The sequence below is a fragment of the Buteo buteo genome, chromosome 17 (genome assembly GCF_964188355.1).
Source record: "Buteo buteo chromosome 17, bButBut1.hap1.1, whole genome shotgun sequence".
In the NCBI taxonomy this organism is placed as follows: Eukaryota; Metazoa; Chordata; class Aves; order Accipitriformes; family Accipitridae; genus Buteo; species Buteo buteo.
The window spans coordinates 1,732,980-1,749,180 of NC_134187.1; the positions used below are offsets into that span (position 1 = coordinate 1,732,980).

Genomic DNA, 16,201 nt, shown 5'->3' on the forward strand with positions numbered 1-16,201 from the left:
CTAAATCCTATCATAGGGGAAAGACAAAAACATGGAAACCACACTTTTCCTTCTACTCCAGTACAAAAAATATAGGAAAACTAAAAAGAATTACTTGCCTCGTGCCACCATCCTTGATGCTGCTGCCACCAGCGTGAAGGGAACGGAGCCCACCAGCTCCAACAAAGCCTTCAGAAGGTGCCATCTTGCACCTCACCTCTCCACATTAATTTCTGGAGCACTGAAATGCTGCTGATTAATTATTAGCAACTTTGAGCATCAGCTCAAGATCTTCCTGCTAAAACACACTGTCCTATAGGCTTTTCTAAGCCTTCCCCAGAAGGTGGCCACTCAGAAGATAATTCCTTACTCAAGAGATCAGAAGTGACCATAGGTACCCATAATGATACTGAAGCACCTAACTTTAAAAAAAAACCACAAAAAAACAAAACCAGAAATGAGTACAAGTGCCTCACCAGAAGCTGCCATCTGAAATGATAGCATGAAGAAAGTTTTCTAACAGCCATTGAAATTTCAGTACTATCAAGTTTCTGCTCACATCACTTGGTCTGAACAGCACTGCTGGTGAAACTCATTTGTGCATTGCTTTGGTACTTCTTCATCTCCTTCTCCTGAGGTTGTTCCTGCCTGAGCCGTGGCTGCATTCCCCACCAGCTGGTAGGAACTGGGGTAGGACCGTGCTGCTGCCATGAGACTATCCATGTCCCCAGGCAGGACACCTTTGGTGTGACTACCCAGTGTCCTCGCTATTTGGAATCAGCTCCATCTTCAAGTGCTCAGGATTGGGAAACCCTGAGCCTCACCACAGTCCCGGGGCTCAGCAGACTGAGCTACGAGCAAGCAGGGGATGAAATTTTGCTACTGAGGTTCCTCTTGATGAGGAGCTCCTTTCCAAGGCTTAGGTCAATACAGGTGCCCACCTACTCTCAGCCATGGCTTTTTCCCCTCTCCATTTCGACCCTCTTCCCAAGATCCTAGACAAAACCAAGCCTGAATTTGTTTCAGCAGCACAACAAGACAATGAAAGACATTTAAGAGACAAATGCATTGGTGCTAGATAAAATGGGAACCCACCAAATATTTTCAATTTGTATGGGTCATAACTCCGTATCAGCTGAGTTACTCCACCACCACCACCTGCCACGCCTATGGGAAAAGCCCATTTAAAAGGACGACAATGCATCATTTTCCCTTGAAAATTACTCCGATCAGGTATTTTAAGCCCATGTAAAGATCTCAGAGTATTAAAACAGCTTTGTTTTTTATCCTCATTAAAAGCCCAATAGAAATTCAAATTTCTTCTTACACCAGCTGTTTTCCCAAAGCACGCCAACTGCCTTATTACAGGGCTGCTCACAAATGTCAGCACGTACTCCGCAAGCGTTTGCATCCATATATTTCTGCATATCCAAAAAATAGAAGAAAGGCATTCAACCACAGGAGCCATCCACGGGAGGGGAAAACCAAACCCACGTGGGTTGAACAAGAACCATCAGCCAGGTGATGGGCTGGTTGCAGTGGTCTCTACAGTGGTGGACGCAGTAAGGTTTAAGCCTCTCTTTAAGATCTGGGCTTAAGTGCCACTCTGCTTGGATTTCTTTCACTATTTTTCATTTTGGGACTGACAGCCCCACCAGATCCCCAAGGCTGCATCATGCATGGTTAATATTTTTGGAGGCAGCAAGACTGGTAGCAAGGTGAGATAAATGAATGTACGGCATCAGAGAGAAACAGCAGCGATGCAAGAAACCTGCTGAAAAGGTGATTCAAGGTTCGGTGTGTATAATTTTAATAATAAATAGCAATTTTTCTCATTGTCCACCTCCTTTTAGGGCCACCAAGTACACTACCACCAGTGAGAGGGAGGAAAATTTAGCTGGTGGATGGTAAAAATGGCAATGCTTTGCTTAAAAATACATGGGAACAAGGACTCATGGTGGGCTCCCACATGAGGGTCAATCCTTGCATGCTACAACAGTTCTGTCCCATCTCTGGGAAAGGATGCTCTTCTCTACATTGCCAGCAGGAACCTTGCTCTTTCAATGCAAAAAGATACATTTATTATTTTTTTGCAATTGCTTTGCACAAATAATGGGAATATGTTGCAAACACAAACTGAGGTGAACCCAGAAATGGATATGCAATTTAGTTGCCATCCTTGAGCAGCCTTCCTCGCGGAGCCGCTCGTGTCTCAATGCCAGCAAGCATCACTTGGCAATGTTTACAACAGAGATAAGATACAAAACAGAACTGCAAGAAGCATAACCTTTTCTCCCAGTAACTGATAGGAAAAGTGGGTTAATTTATACAGCTTCTGAAAGGGAAAAATAAGGCTAATTCCCTCGCAGTCACAGAACATTACACACTTAGTTTCATATTACGCTTGTGAATTACATGTTGCAATTACACAATTTTCTCTATGGGGAGAAGAAAGTATTTGGCAGAATGTACAAATACATCAGGTTCTCATGTAGCACAAATTAAGCTGCAGCACAAGCACGTGTGGCTTCATAAAAATCACCGTAACTCACAAGCAGCAAAGGCATCGGCGCATCCTACATCGGACCACGGCACAGGAACCCCATCAGCTGAGACGACACTTGGCTAGCAGCAAGCCCACAGCTTTCCCTGGCAAAGCCACCCCCAACACCTGCACCAGAAGGCAGGGAGCAGGATGGAGTGGGGAAAAAGCCCTTTTCAGAGTGGCGTCAGGGTCCATACTCCGTGTGAGCCTGCTGTAACCTCGTTGTGTTTGGTTATGGACCTGCTGTAAGGGGGATGCTGGGCTACAGATCCCTTCTGGCCAAAATCTGGAGGATTTATTTATCTATATATACGCACACAACCCTAATTTTGCTATTATATGTTTCTGTACTTGCATAATATCTTGGATACCTCAAATGCATGGATTAAAGAACAAACCCAGAGTGCTGGCCTGTAGCCGCAGAGCAAATACTCCAGCAGCCCAGCGCGAACCACTGTAATGCCAGTGATGGACGTACAGCAACCCCACCTTCCAGAAGTGCATCCAAACCACACGTTTCGAGGAAGGTACAGTGTGAAACAGGAACCCTGACAGCTCCCAAACAGCCACACAACTCCACATCTTTTGAGCACAAAGAGTATTTAATTATCATTTACACTGCAATTAAGCAAACTAAAATTCCTCCTTAAGATCCAGCAATTTATGCCCATCACGCCTTTGTTTTGGGTCAACTTCAGTCATAAGCTCAGCAAAAACCACTGACGTTTCCTGACAGTGAAGGAATCCCGGTGGGGGGAAGCTTTTGGATGAAGCCGTACCCTTCATGTCTGAGTGAGGAGCTTGAGTTCTGGTGGATCAGACAGAAAGGAAGACACCCACCATACACTGACTCGATATAAAATACATCCACTGACAAGACCAAAAATGCCAAGAAGCTGAACTGGAGGGAGGGCTGAGACCTCAGATCTAATGACTAACCTTCTAACCATGCTTTGAGGGTATCTAAAAGAGGGCTATTATATCAGCAGAAGTTCTGGGCAGTTTTAATTCTTCCTCTTTTTCTTTTGCCTTTTCTTGCTTTATTTTGTTTATTCACATCTGTCCTGCTTTTAGTCAAACACTTTGGACTACTTCTGCTTTCTCCTGCATGGTCCCACCACCAGCAATATCTGCAGGTGCTTCTGGCACTAGCCAACAAAAGTCACTGCAAGCAACAGGACAGATCGCCCTCTGCTTCCCCCACCATGGCCTGAGACCTCTGGTTTCCATTGTCCACCTCTGGTCTGCTTCTCCTAAGCCCTCTGTAGGACTTCTGATGCTCACACTCCTGTGTAGGTTTATTTTATTCCTTTGGGCTCTCCAGCTTCAATTCGTCTGTGAGAGGAAAGCCAAAATGCTGAGGATCACAAATGGGAGCTGTGAAAATGTGAAAAGACTTAAGTGGGCGGAAAAGGAGAGATGACAGAAGAAACCCTCAATAATAGTCTTCACTGGGAAAGAAAAAGGCAAGGCAGCAAGGTCAAATGAGCCAGAGCAAGACATAATCCTGAGAAGAGCTGACATCCATTCATCTTAGTGGGATGTGAATTTGTCATACAATCATAGAAAGGTTTGGGTTGGAAGGGACCTCTGAAGATCATCTAGTCCAACCCTCCTGCCACGGGCAGGGACATCTTCAACTAGACCAGGTTGCTCAAGGCCCCATCCAACCTGGCCTTGAATGCTTCCAGGGATGGGGCATCACCATTTTCCACCAACAGCACATCTCAGAGGAGAATGATGGTCTGGTGAAGCTCTCACTGCTGTCACCTCCACATGACCCTACTGAGCTCAACAGCCATGGGCTCTTGCTAGGGTGAGGAAGAGCCAAATCAAGACATCTAATGTCAAGAATATGAGTCACACTGAGAAGCAGCAGGAACCTTCCTGAAGAGGAGTTGCAACACCCTCTCCAACTGGACAAGCCTCCTGAAGACAGTCTATTGTCTTCTGGTGCAGTCTACTGTCATCTCACTCAGCGACAAGGTCAAACCACAGAGGCAGGTCCAACGTGAGGCTGAAAAACCCCAGGAGACCCTTCAGATTTGTGCAGGGGTATACTAACACCTTGGGCTGCAGGAACCCCAACATCTCTGAGCTCTCATGAAGAGCAAGAGTCAGACAAAAGCCTTTCTGGCGTTGTCTCCAAAATGACATTTTATCTACTGGAGAGAATTTTTCACTTCCCAAAACAAAGCACTGCATTATAGAGCTCATTTGAAAAGATTGACATGGTTTCCCTGTGAATAAATTAATCAATTTTATTAGACTTGATGCTAAATTCCTGACTGACGGCGCCACTTCTGAAGATGCAAGCTGCCGGCTGGCTGCCATGGAAGAAGTCTGGAAGGTGACAGCTCAAAGAGCTAACCAAGATTCAATAAGCACACCAAAAATAAAAATATAAGAGAGTGAATTTTTTAACCCCTTGATCACTCTCTCATTATAAAATTCTAGTTAGATTGCCTAACTATCTGACGATTAACAGATGAGGCAGGGTTATCATCCTGGTTTGGATATCATCATAGTTTAACCACCATGGTAAAGTGTTGGCCATCACCAGGATTTTGTTAAAGGATGAAAAAATGCATATCTTTTTCTAACCATAGAATTAAAAATAAATAAATAAAAAGCCTGATTGCTTAAGACAAAGCTTTAGAAAATCTGAAGGTAAAATGTCTACACTGGACGCCGCCTTGTATGCCTCAATCGGGACTTACAGTAACCGTGTGCTTCCGGAAAGTCCTTACCCACTACCCACGTTGGAGGTGTAACCCAAAGGGTTCTGGGCTCAATCCTCCACCCCAAAACCACCTGTCGATACCCTTGTGTTACCACACAGACATCCAGGAACCCAACAGAGAGGACCAAAGAGGGTGTGGTGATGCACAACCCCCTGGACTGGGTGTAGACCAGGGACAGAGGTGTCAACTGGAGCTCCCTGTACCCTCCAACCCAGAGGATCTCTTTGGAGCACTGGGAGTGGGATATTACTCCCACTGGGATGCCACAAGGGGACTGGTTTAACTTTACTTCCCTTCTCCAGTTATGGACTGAGCAAAACGTGGTGGTGAATCACGCTCAGGTTAATTTTTTGGACCAACATCTAGATCCAGCGTTGGGTAAGGGCAGCCATTTACATTTGCCAGAGAAACACACCACCACACAAAGCGTTTGGGTGAGCCCGGGAGACTCTGATGGGACTCTTTCCCAACCCTTCCATCTTGCAGCAACCATTAACCCCTGACAGCACGATAAGCAGGAGCCCAGGCAAAGCAGCCACCACCGAACATGCCACCATTTACTCCCTTCATCAACAGTCGGCAGGGATGATGGTGACCCCATCCACACATCCATGCTTTTCCCCATGGAGACCACTCCATGATGCAATTACTGCAGAATTTAAAGATATTTCCTGCAGCCTGCTAGCATTTTGGTGGCCAATCGAGCAGATTGCCTTCCACCGCATGCTCTTTGCTCCCCTACAGTACAACAGCAATACAACCCACCACCGCGCTAGAGGGTAGATGTCAGCCCAGACAGACCTCCCGAGCAGCTGTGGGAAGCCCACACGCCACAAGAAGCCCATGCAAGCTCTTGGAAAAACCCAAAGCGAGATGCATTGCACCAAGGGTTAGGGCAGTCAGGCAGCAGCTCTGCCTCTTCCAGCCTGATCTCCAGCTGGGTCGTGGGACCCCTGCCTTGTAGCAAAAAGCCTGTTGAGATGCTGCACAGGGCTGCAGTCCGCTGTTTTGCAGGGGCAATTACTGCATTACACGCGGGGAACTATCTCAGATACACAGACCCCAGCCATTGTAGCGATAGGACAAGGAGTAATGGTTTTAAACTAAAAAAGGGTAGGTTCAGATTAGATATAAGGAAGACATGTTTTACGCTGAGGGTGGTGAAACACTGGCACAGGTCGCCCAGAGAGGTGGGCGATGGCCCATCCCTGGAAACATTCAAGGTCAGGTTGGACGGGGCTCCGAGCAACCTGATCTGGTTGAAGATGTCCCTGCTCATGGCAGGGGGTTGGACTGGATGACCTTTAAAGGTCCCTTCCCATCCAAACCATTCTGTGACTGTATGATTCTATGATTCATTAGGTGGATCTGATTATTTCCCCATGTTATTAGGTATGCATGGCACTCCATGGATTTTACTTCCAAATTCCTCAGCAGCTCCAAGTGACCATGAAGGCACTTCCACACGCTGCAACCTGGAAACCCAAACAATGCTGTTTCTCTTATTAAAAACAGTTCCCTAATTTTACAGCCCCCCCCGCCCCCTGCAGCATGAGACGCTGCATGGGCACACCATCGGTGCAAAACATCCATCCCCATGGTGCTTCAGTGACCACTGTGCTGCCTATGAGCCCAGAGCTTGGGTTTTCAGCCCAGCTCCAGGACACAACCCGAATCTTCTCCGACCAGCATCTTCCAGTTATTTAAACAAGTTACTAATTGCTGTTCTGAAAGGCATTTTTTGCCCAGTGCATTTCAAGGACTTGAGAAAACTCAAACCTCTATTTTGCTATTTCAAAAGGTCCTACCAATGTTCACAGGAATGGGGATGTGGTGCCATAGGCAGAAGGTTTTGCTCACCGGGACATTAGAACTGACCATTAATTTACCCCTGACCAAAGCAAACAATCCACCAAAGCAAGTGAGTGCTTCACCTTCACAATTTATGTCCTACCTTCACGTAACCAACCGTATCAGCAAGACAAGCTAAGTGCTGTGCTGCAGCTTTTTAAATGGAGAAGGAAAGCCATTAGTAAGATAGAATGAAAAAACCCCACTGAATTTGGTTTCTTTTCTGCTGAAAGTAAATCTTTTGAAAGGCCGTATAGGGAGATATTAAAAAAATAAAACCACACAGAAAGAAAATACAGCTTAAAAAATAAAGCATTAACAGCCTCTTCCAAATGAAGCCAAACCCTTATGAAACCCACTGAAGATCTACGCAGAGAAACTCCTTGATAATGGGATTACTGGTGTTAAAGAAACATCCTCAAGCTGCCACCAGCTCTGTCCTTATCCCCTACCAAAGTTTACGTGATGCACGACAGAAGTGGCATGCCTGCCTTTCATCTGTGCAGATTTTAGAGCTACACAAGACTGTTTGTGACCGGAGGATCTCAACCAGCTTCTACATCACAGCTGGTGCCTGAGCCAGGGCAGAGACCACCTTCTCACCTGCTTGTAGAAGGTAGGATGCCACCTGCTGATGACCTTACTCTGCAGAAACGTGGCTGCATCCTTGATGTTTCCCGAGTGCCTGCAGTGGGGTGGGGTTTTCAAAACATACAGAAAATAAGCAATATATCATGCCAAATCTTGCTCTCAAGCAGATGATAACTGAGATACAAAGAGAGCGGTCCCAGCACGAGCTCTTCTTCCACCAGCCAGAGAAGGTTTGCAGAGCGTCACCGAGGACCTCCTAAATCACTCAGCAGCATGGGCGGGAGGTAGCTGATGGTGCTCACAGGATATCTGCTAAGCCTTTCCCTATTTATTAACTTAATTAGGGATCAGACAGCTATTGAAATTTGTGTACAATACAAGATTTGGAAGAGATGTAACCATCGCTGAGAACAAAAATAGATTATGAAGCATCCCAGGGAGTTGAAAAATCCAGGCAAGAAACAAAATGAAACTCAGTCAAGCACAACTTTAATCAATAGCCACAGGGGGAAATAACCTCAGCTGCAGGGAGAAATGGCTCCTACTGCCATTTACTGGGTTGGGGTGGTGTTATTTTTTTTTTAAATATTTAACAGTAGTCAGATGATACAGAGCAAGATATTGGATGGGAACTTAGGCAAAATGCATCAATGACATAGCAGAGCTCATGGATATTTGGACACAGTCAGCAGAGCATGGAGAATGAAGGGTTTGGGGTTTTAGACGGCATTGGTAGCTATCTATGCATAATTAGCTAAGCAAACAGAGGATTATGCACAGCTGAGATCACCTTCTCAGCAGACAGATAGTCACAATTGGTCCTAAAAGAGCACCATGAATGACAAAGGGATTAAAGGGATTTGTAAGAAAAAGATTAAAACAACAAGGTGGGTGTAGTTTGACCAAACCCCAGTGAAAAGGAGAAGCTGCTTGAACTCAACAGGTCTGGATTGCATACAACATCCCGCTGTCTGTGCGGTCCCTATGTGATCCACACAGTGGCTGCAAAGGGGGGGGATTTTCAAACCGAGATGACCTCGGTTGAGGAGTCTTGACTTGGAAGAGCAAGATCATCAAGGAGCTTCCCAAGAAGGATGGCAGGAGAGGCACAGGAATTATTGAGACTAATTAGAGCAGGATCCCACTTTGGGAAGAGGAACGAAGTAGGTAGCAAAACGTTTATTTTTACTTTCATGAGTGCGACTGCAGAGTAGTTTGCTTCAGAAATCAGCCCCTTCACCACCATTGGCAATGCCTGCTAGTGTTACAGCAGAAGCTCCAAAACACCTCCGCAACGTCCTGACCTGCACCCCCCTGCCGCATCCCAGCTGGGGGGCAGAACCAGCCCCCCAGTCGCCTCCTCCTCCACTGGCATCACACCGTGGGTTACCGCAGCTGACACTGAATCCGAAGAACTACGGTTTCATTACCTTCAAACTCAAGCTGCGTTTACCTCCTGCTGCTCTGGAGCAAGCGGAGCCGGGAGCTGCCGCTGATGCCCAAGCAAGGCTCTGAAGAGCAGCCGCTTGCTCCTGCTTATTACAAATACTCGGGCATCCAGGAGCAGAGGGAGTACAAAAAAAAAAAAAAAGGTGTTTTCTAGAAAGCAATGGGAAAGCAACAAATGACAGATAATACTTTAGGAGATGGGTTGGTTTCCTTAATATTTATTTGCATTATAGTAATATCTAGAGGTCCTGAGCAAGACTAGGGATGCGTTACACAAGGGTCTACAGGGAGGATGCAGCAGCCGCTGCCTGCAAGCACTTCCAAAGGAAAACACAACATATGGCAAAAGTGCCCCCGGGGGTGTGAGATTGTAAGACTGAGGCCATACAGCAAGCCAGGACCTGCCTCTGAAACACCAACCAATATTCAAGTCAGGCTCAGAAATTAAACTCTGCAGTCTAAACCTGAGCAAGATAGACCAGGACTTTTGCATCCTTGTGGGTACCACTTCGCTGGGCTGCCAGCCTGTGGTGGTACCATCCTCCGGCTGGTGGCAGAGGCTTACCTGGCTCTTTAGAGTCCTCCTTGAGATTTTTTCTTCTCTGCCTCCGAGTTGCAGAGGTCACAGCTATCCCAACACACGACGATGATGTGCCAAGGCAAAGCAGGAGGACAAGGCACGAGGGGGATGAGCAGAATGAGGAGAGGTGAAACGCAAGGTTGGAGAGACCCCTCTTAGAGAGGAATTGGGCAAACTGCAGGGAATGCCACTTCAAAAATACACATTATTTTTTTTCCCATCTTCAGTTATCTTCGTTTGTGTAGGGCTCAGATTTCAAGACACCTCCCTCTCTTCTCAGCTGATATTTTAGACTAACCATATGGAGGAAAAGGGAAAAAAAAAACAAACCCCACCCAGCAACAGTAGCGCGCGATGGAGGCGAAGTTGTAGCTTGTTGCATCATTATTAATCCCTTATTACCATCACTCACAGCTGCAGCAGACGCCTCCAAAACACAAGAATCCCTGCCCTGAGGTATTTACAGAGCCACTTAGATGTGATATAATTAAGAGGTAAATAAGGCAGTAGGGAACGTAGTGAGGGGGAAGGAGGGGGAAGGAGGACACAATTAACTTCAGCTGCTTTGCAGAGGTTACCCCCATTTTACATTACAGTGTGCTGTGCTCACAAACTGTTGGGCTTTTCTTGGGGGGGGGAAGCCATCTGGCGTTTTAACCACCAAACCCCGCTGGCACCAGTCTCCATCATCCACTGCTTTCTTATTTAACACTGCTGCCGAGTGGGATGGCACCTTGACTCTTCCAGCACTGCCCAAACACCCCGCAGACACCCCCTTTCTCTCGAAGTTTCCAGCCTCCATCCCCTCCACCACAGTCAGCATCCCTATTCTCCCACCTAACTGCTCCACGGAAGATTTAACAGGCCAGCGAGCAGACAGCATGGCTCAGAATGGCTCGAAAAGCAGCAAAGCAGCACCCCTACACCCTACGCCTGCTTGATGTCCCTTGTCCTCCTTGGACATCCTTTCTGCCCACGTTCTGAAGTCATGATGTGACTTTAGATACCCTCCCTGTCTGCACATCACCCTCCAGGACCACAGCTTTTGCCAATGCAGCGCCAGGTTGTACTTTTAGATGATACAATCCAGGTCTTAAAAAGAAAATGAGTAATACAGGGGGAGGAAACCCGACCACAAATCTTATTGCCCCCCAGGAAACATTCCACCAACACCAGCCCCTACAAAACTCAGCCCGCGGGGAACTGCTTCAGGAGCTGCCTGAGCAGACAGACAGGCACTTGCTTTGCAATGATGTGGGCAAAAGTGGATTCATTGGAGGATGACAGCCACGGGTGGAGAAGCTACGGGTGGAAAATGCTACTGGAAATCACACTGTGCAAGGACAAAAATCTACCAGTCATGAGCGCTGCGCTGCTGCTACATCCACTCATCACTTGGGGCTGTGTGATGGCAGGAGATGTGGCCGACCTGCAGCAAACTGGTGCCCAGGTGCCCTTCCCAGTCCTCTGGGACCTCTGACCACAGACCCAAGCACGTGAACAGCAGATAATATCCCATAGCAGATAATTCCTTTTAATTTCAGACATGCGCACACACACCACGTCCCTCCTGTTTGTGTGCAAATCCCAGACAGGTCTGGAAAGCAGCACGGATAAAACCGGCATGGGGCGGGATCCTAAAAGCCACTGACAGCTACCTGCATAACTTGGGAGCCTCAGGCAAGGCACGTCATAAGAAGACACTACACACTGCGCTGATCATGTTTGAAAAGAGGAAATTCTCGATGCAGATACAGCCCTGCTCCTGTCCAGAGCTGGATCTCACCCTGGCTGGAAACCACCGCAAGGAGAAAGAGGAGCTGAGGATGAATGTGGTGAGCTCTCCCACCCACCCATCCATGTATCCTGGTGTCATCAAGCCTTTTCTAAGAAGACAAACTTTTTAAGACTACCCTGGATACCTGCTCCTTGTCTGGCAAAAAGCCTGGAGCAGAGCAGGTTCCTCCATGAAGACCAGAGGAGGACAGGAGGAGTCAGAGCCCTGCAAAGCGAAGGGCCATCGTGGGACCTCACAGGGAGCCCAGCAGCATCTCGCCCAGCGGAGACCTCAGCTGCAGCCAAGACCAACCCAGCACAGCGCCACACACCCCACTTCCAGCCATTGGATCTGGGAGATAACACCATATCCCACACCTTGCATCACAAATATTTTACTTTCATGGTTGAAGCTACCCACTTGATTAAAAGCAGTCTTGATAATTAAGGTTTCCAACCAATCGCTTCCTCTGCAGACCTGCTGGCTACAGAGATCTTCATTTTCTGGGAACAGAAAGAGGGAGAAATGGGGTTGAAGCTTCCTGGTGCCTTGAGGACTTGAATTGGTCTGTGCAAGGAGATGGGGGGGAATTCAATGCCACTCACTAACTAAGGCCCAGGGTGATGGAACAGCGCTTTGGGGAGGGGCTGAGCCTTGTACACAGCCAGGGATCATTGCAAGGAGCAGCTCTGTTGGAAATTACATTTTTTTTAAACTTCTGTAGCTGCACTCGTAGTACCACAGTAGCATTAAAAGAGGTGGTAACTATTAGCACGCTTAAAAAAAATTCTAAGTTTGCCACGTTCAGCATCGTAACCAACATTTCCATGACAAGTCAGGCTAAAACATGTTCAGAACAACCATTAGCAAAAGCAAGGTACCCAAGGACATTTCAGCATCACATTCCCCCGAGTCCGATGTCAGAGATACAAACCTGGTAGGAAACATAAAAAAGGAGCAAAAATAATTGCATCACTTCATGCCCTTTGAACAACCTTTGGATCCTGATGGCTTTTACCAGGAAGAATAATGAACGTCAAACTAATTAAGCAACGAACATGCCTACAGTACAAAGTGTGAAAATTTTAAAAGTCTGGCAAGTTGTTAGGAAGTGCTTAGCTCCCGGCCCCGCTTTCCTGCTGTCGTTCTGGGAGCAACCATGATGCAAAAGCTAAGTTTTGGTTTTTTTCTTCATTTTAAGCATTAACTCAGAGATCCAAAATGGCATATGGTGGAAACAGTTGATTTTGAAAACATTTCTGATCCTGCAAACAGGCATCTACCGGCTTGTAATGTAATTCAATGCTGCTTGTCACAGTGACCTGAACAGCCCCAGGAAGATGTCCCATGACAACCAGCAGACCCCAAGCCCATGGCATGGACACCCTACACATGCTGGGACCTACCAGAGAGTTGGCTCCATGTTTTTGGTTCCTGACCCTCACTGTAAAAAAGCTGCCCAGCTGGAGCTTTGCCCAGCTGCAGGAAGGGGTTTTGTCCTCCACCACCTATTTTCTCTGCTGATGGAAGTATCTAAAGTGACCCACAATGTCTCACCACCACAAGCAAGCACGGAAAACCTGGAGCACCGGGAACCGGCACACGTGGATGCCCTGTACTTCTGTTGGAAGCAATGGGCTGGTGGTGCTGGAGCAACATCGCCATTGCTGGTGTGGTTGGCAACATCATGGCAAGCCCAAGCCACAGTGGATGCTCCACCTCAGCTGGCATCAATGCAGATTCTGCGACCTCTTGGCCACCAAGCAAAGCATGTGTTGATGAACCAAACCATTTGCCTGCTTCACCCACCCAAGTCCAGGGTGACCTCTCCAAATACCAGAGCTGATCTGGTTTTGTCCACTCAAGAGGGACAAAACAACAGTTTCCTTCCTTTGGGTTTCCAGACGGGACCAACAACAACAGCAAAGAGAGTCAAGTCCCTCCATCTCATCCCAGAGCTGGGTAAGGACCAGGGAACTCAAAATTCTGGAGAACCATGAATATTCAGACTAATCTGACTGGGGCAATGGAGATGGTGGGTGCAGAAGCACTAGAAGGAAGAAACAGCAGAAGAGGGGCTAAAAAATGGCAGATGTTGATGGTAGCCAGGTTAACAAGTCCTCAAGATCTCAGCACACATCTACCCACAGCGTGTCAGGAGAGCCAGGTCAGGAGACAAAAAAGAGTAGGTAAATCCTGCGATGGGACAGGGTGGACAGACTGACCACTGTCAGCTCCTCCAAGGCAGGAAGAGGCACATGCAAACCCTCAGAAGAAGCCAGGAGGTGAGAGAAGCACACAAGCTGGCATCTCCATCCCACCTCCAGGAATCCTGTGCTGACCCCCTGGGCACAAGCAGCTTGTGTCCAACACGTGTCTTGGTCCCACGACTGTGTGGATATGACAACGTGAGTATGGATCTGTGAAATCCATTTTGGATCAGATTTATTTCAAACCAAAATCACCTTCCCCTGTTTTAAGGAGACTTGCTTCATCGCTGATGCAATGCTGAAGCATTATTTCCCACAACATGCTGTTAACTGAGATTTCACCCTGGTCACCACCATCATCAACATGTACATAAAACTGCTAGAGGATAGGTAAGAGGAGCCCAGCAGAGAATACAAAAAAGCAAATATCACAGAGAAACAATGAACTCATGACAGGTATGAGTCTGAGATTTCAGGCCCCAGCTCTTCTCAATCCCCTTGGCAAATCATCATCTCCCTGTACCGTCTTTAAAATCAATTTGCCCCTCTACGAGACACACAATACTTTCTGCTACTCTGCCTTACCAGTCTGGATCCTAAGTTTTTAATGGAAAAAGGTTCTTTTAGTGCCATGGTGCCCCTTTTTGGTGGAAGACCTACATCAATAACACAAAATATTTTAAAAGGGTGAACAAAAGAGCTCTGAAAGTGCAGACGGAGATGTAAGACTCAAGAGCAGCATCACAATACCCAATTCTTGGACCTTGTTCTTGTGCTATTTAGTGATGCGCTGATGTCATCAGCGACAAAAAAAAAAAAAAAAGGGGAAAAAAAAAAAAGATAGAGCCAGGTTTGGAAATGGGAATTTGCTCGTGCCACTCAAGAGAGGTGTAGCAGTGCCTTCGGCTACAATTTACTTTAAGGTTTTAAAGGTTTACATAAATCCTAAACAATCTTCTCCATCACTCCAGCCTGTTACAGTGATGTACATCAAAAACGAAGGCACTGTCGATGTCAGATTTACGGTGGAAAGCCCTACAACACCTTCCCCCACGCAGTGAGCTCGAGGCGATGACTGTATTTTTATTCACTCTGCGTAATCCAGCAACTCTGGGGCGGTGGGTGCTGCTGCCACGCAGGCAGGGATGGTCCCGGACCCAAGGAGTGAGTTAAGGGCAGGAGAAATTCAAGCATCAAACCTTGTGCGAGAGCTCACTGACACAGCAACTCTACGCGAACTTCAAAGGGGAAGAGCTCCTTCAAATTGTGCAACGCTTTGCTAAAGGGAACCCACATACATGTGAAATCATGGACTTCATCTGCTGCTTTTACTTCTTCCATCAATGATTAACGAACATTAAGCAATCAGCATTTTTTTCTTTTAATGAGGAACGCTTTTCTTTTTAAAAAAAGAAACTAATGTCCTTACTTCTGCAAGTCGCTGTGAGGATCCATGCTAGCTCTACCCAGCTTAAACATTTACACATTGATTTTCAAGGTCACCGCTGAAATACGTCATTTTCTACTTAGCACATTCTGCTACAAGCGCACGGCTGTATTCAACGCTGGAAATGCTGCGCGCAAGGGTGCAGCACCGAAAACAGCCTCAGCAAAGTTCAATCCATAAAAGAAATCCGAAGTAAAATGCCCGAGGGAAGGCGGCCTCAGAAAATGCAAATACCATTCATTAGCCGGACGCCGGCTTTTCTTTGCGCTGTTGTATAAATGCTGAATAAAAGTGACAGCAAAGGTTTCCCCCCCCTCCCATCCCACGCAGCTCGCAGCAGGGGAGCGCAGCGAGCCCAGCCATGCGAACACCCCACCGCTTGCTCCCAAACCCACCGCCAAACCACCGCCAACCCCAGGGGTACCTTAGGAGGAAGAAGCCATCGTCCCTTACCTGATTGCTTCCCAGCTCCGCCGCTCTGAGCGCCGGCTGCGCAGCCCCCCGATGACGAACATGCTGCCGTGAAGCTCGCCGGCTCCCGCTCGCTCCCGCGCGCTCCCGCCATGTGCTCCCCGGGGGTTGGCGAGCCCTTCAGCGCCCGCCGGCACACGGTGCCTCTGCCATCGCAGGCGAAAGGACTCGCCGCCAGCTTCTCCCACTCGATTCCCGCACCGGCTGGCTGATAATGAAACCCAACGCACGCTGCCGGCACCGAGCAAGCGCTGCCGATGCCACCTGCCAGGCGGCTCCGACGGCACGGGAGCGAGCGAGAGCAGCAATGCTTGCAGCTTGCTGTGATTGGAAACAGGAGTGGTCCCGTCCTAGGGACTCTCGTATTAAAAAAAAAAAAAAAAAAAAAAAAAACAAACAAAGGATAATAAACCTCTTGAAATCAAAAGCAAGTTTGCTTTTTTTTTCTTTTTAAATTCAGACACAACGCAGGTTTTTAATCCCTGAGTCCTTATAACGCACCATGCTAGCTGAATGTGCCACAAATGTTATTAAACTTCGCCTTATAGCCCTCTTCT

At 47.4% G+C, this 16,201-nt stretch overlaps 1 protein-coding gene across 5 annotated transcripts in view; it reads right to left on the minus strand.

Annotated features, from left to right (window-relative positions):
- NCOA1 (nuclear receptor coactivator 1) overlaps nt 1-16,201 on the minus strand; it is a 184,527-nt gene that overhangs the window by 73,357 nt on the left and 94,969 nt on the right. The window contains exon 1 of one of the 5 annotated variants that reach the window (XM_075048886.1): nt 15,627-15,717. The exons of the other annotated variants lie outside the window; for them this stretch is intronic. The gene's annotated coding sequence lies outside the window, so the exon portion shown is untranslated. Of the gene's footprint in view, nt 1-15,626; nt 15,718-16,201 lie in introns of those variants that run through there. 5 annotated transcript variants of the gene reach the window in all.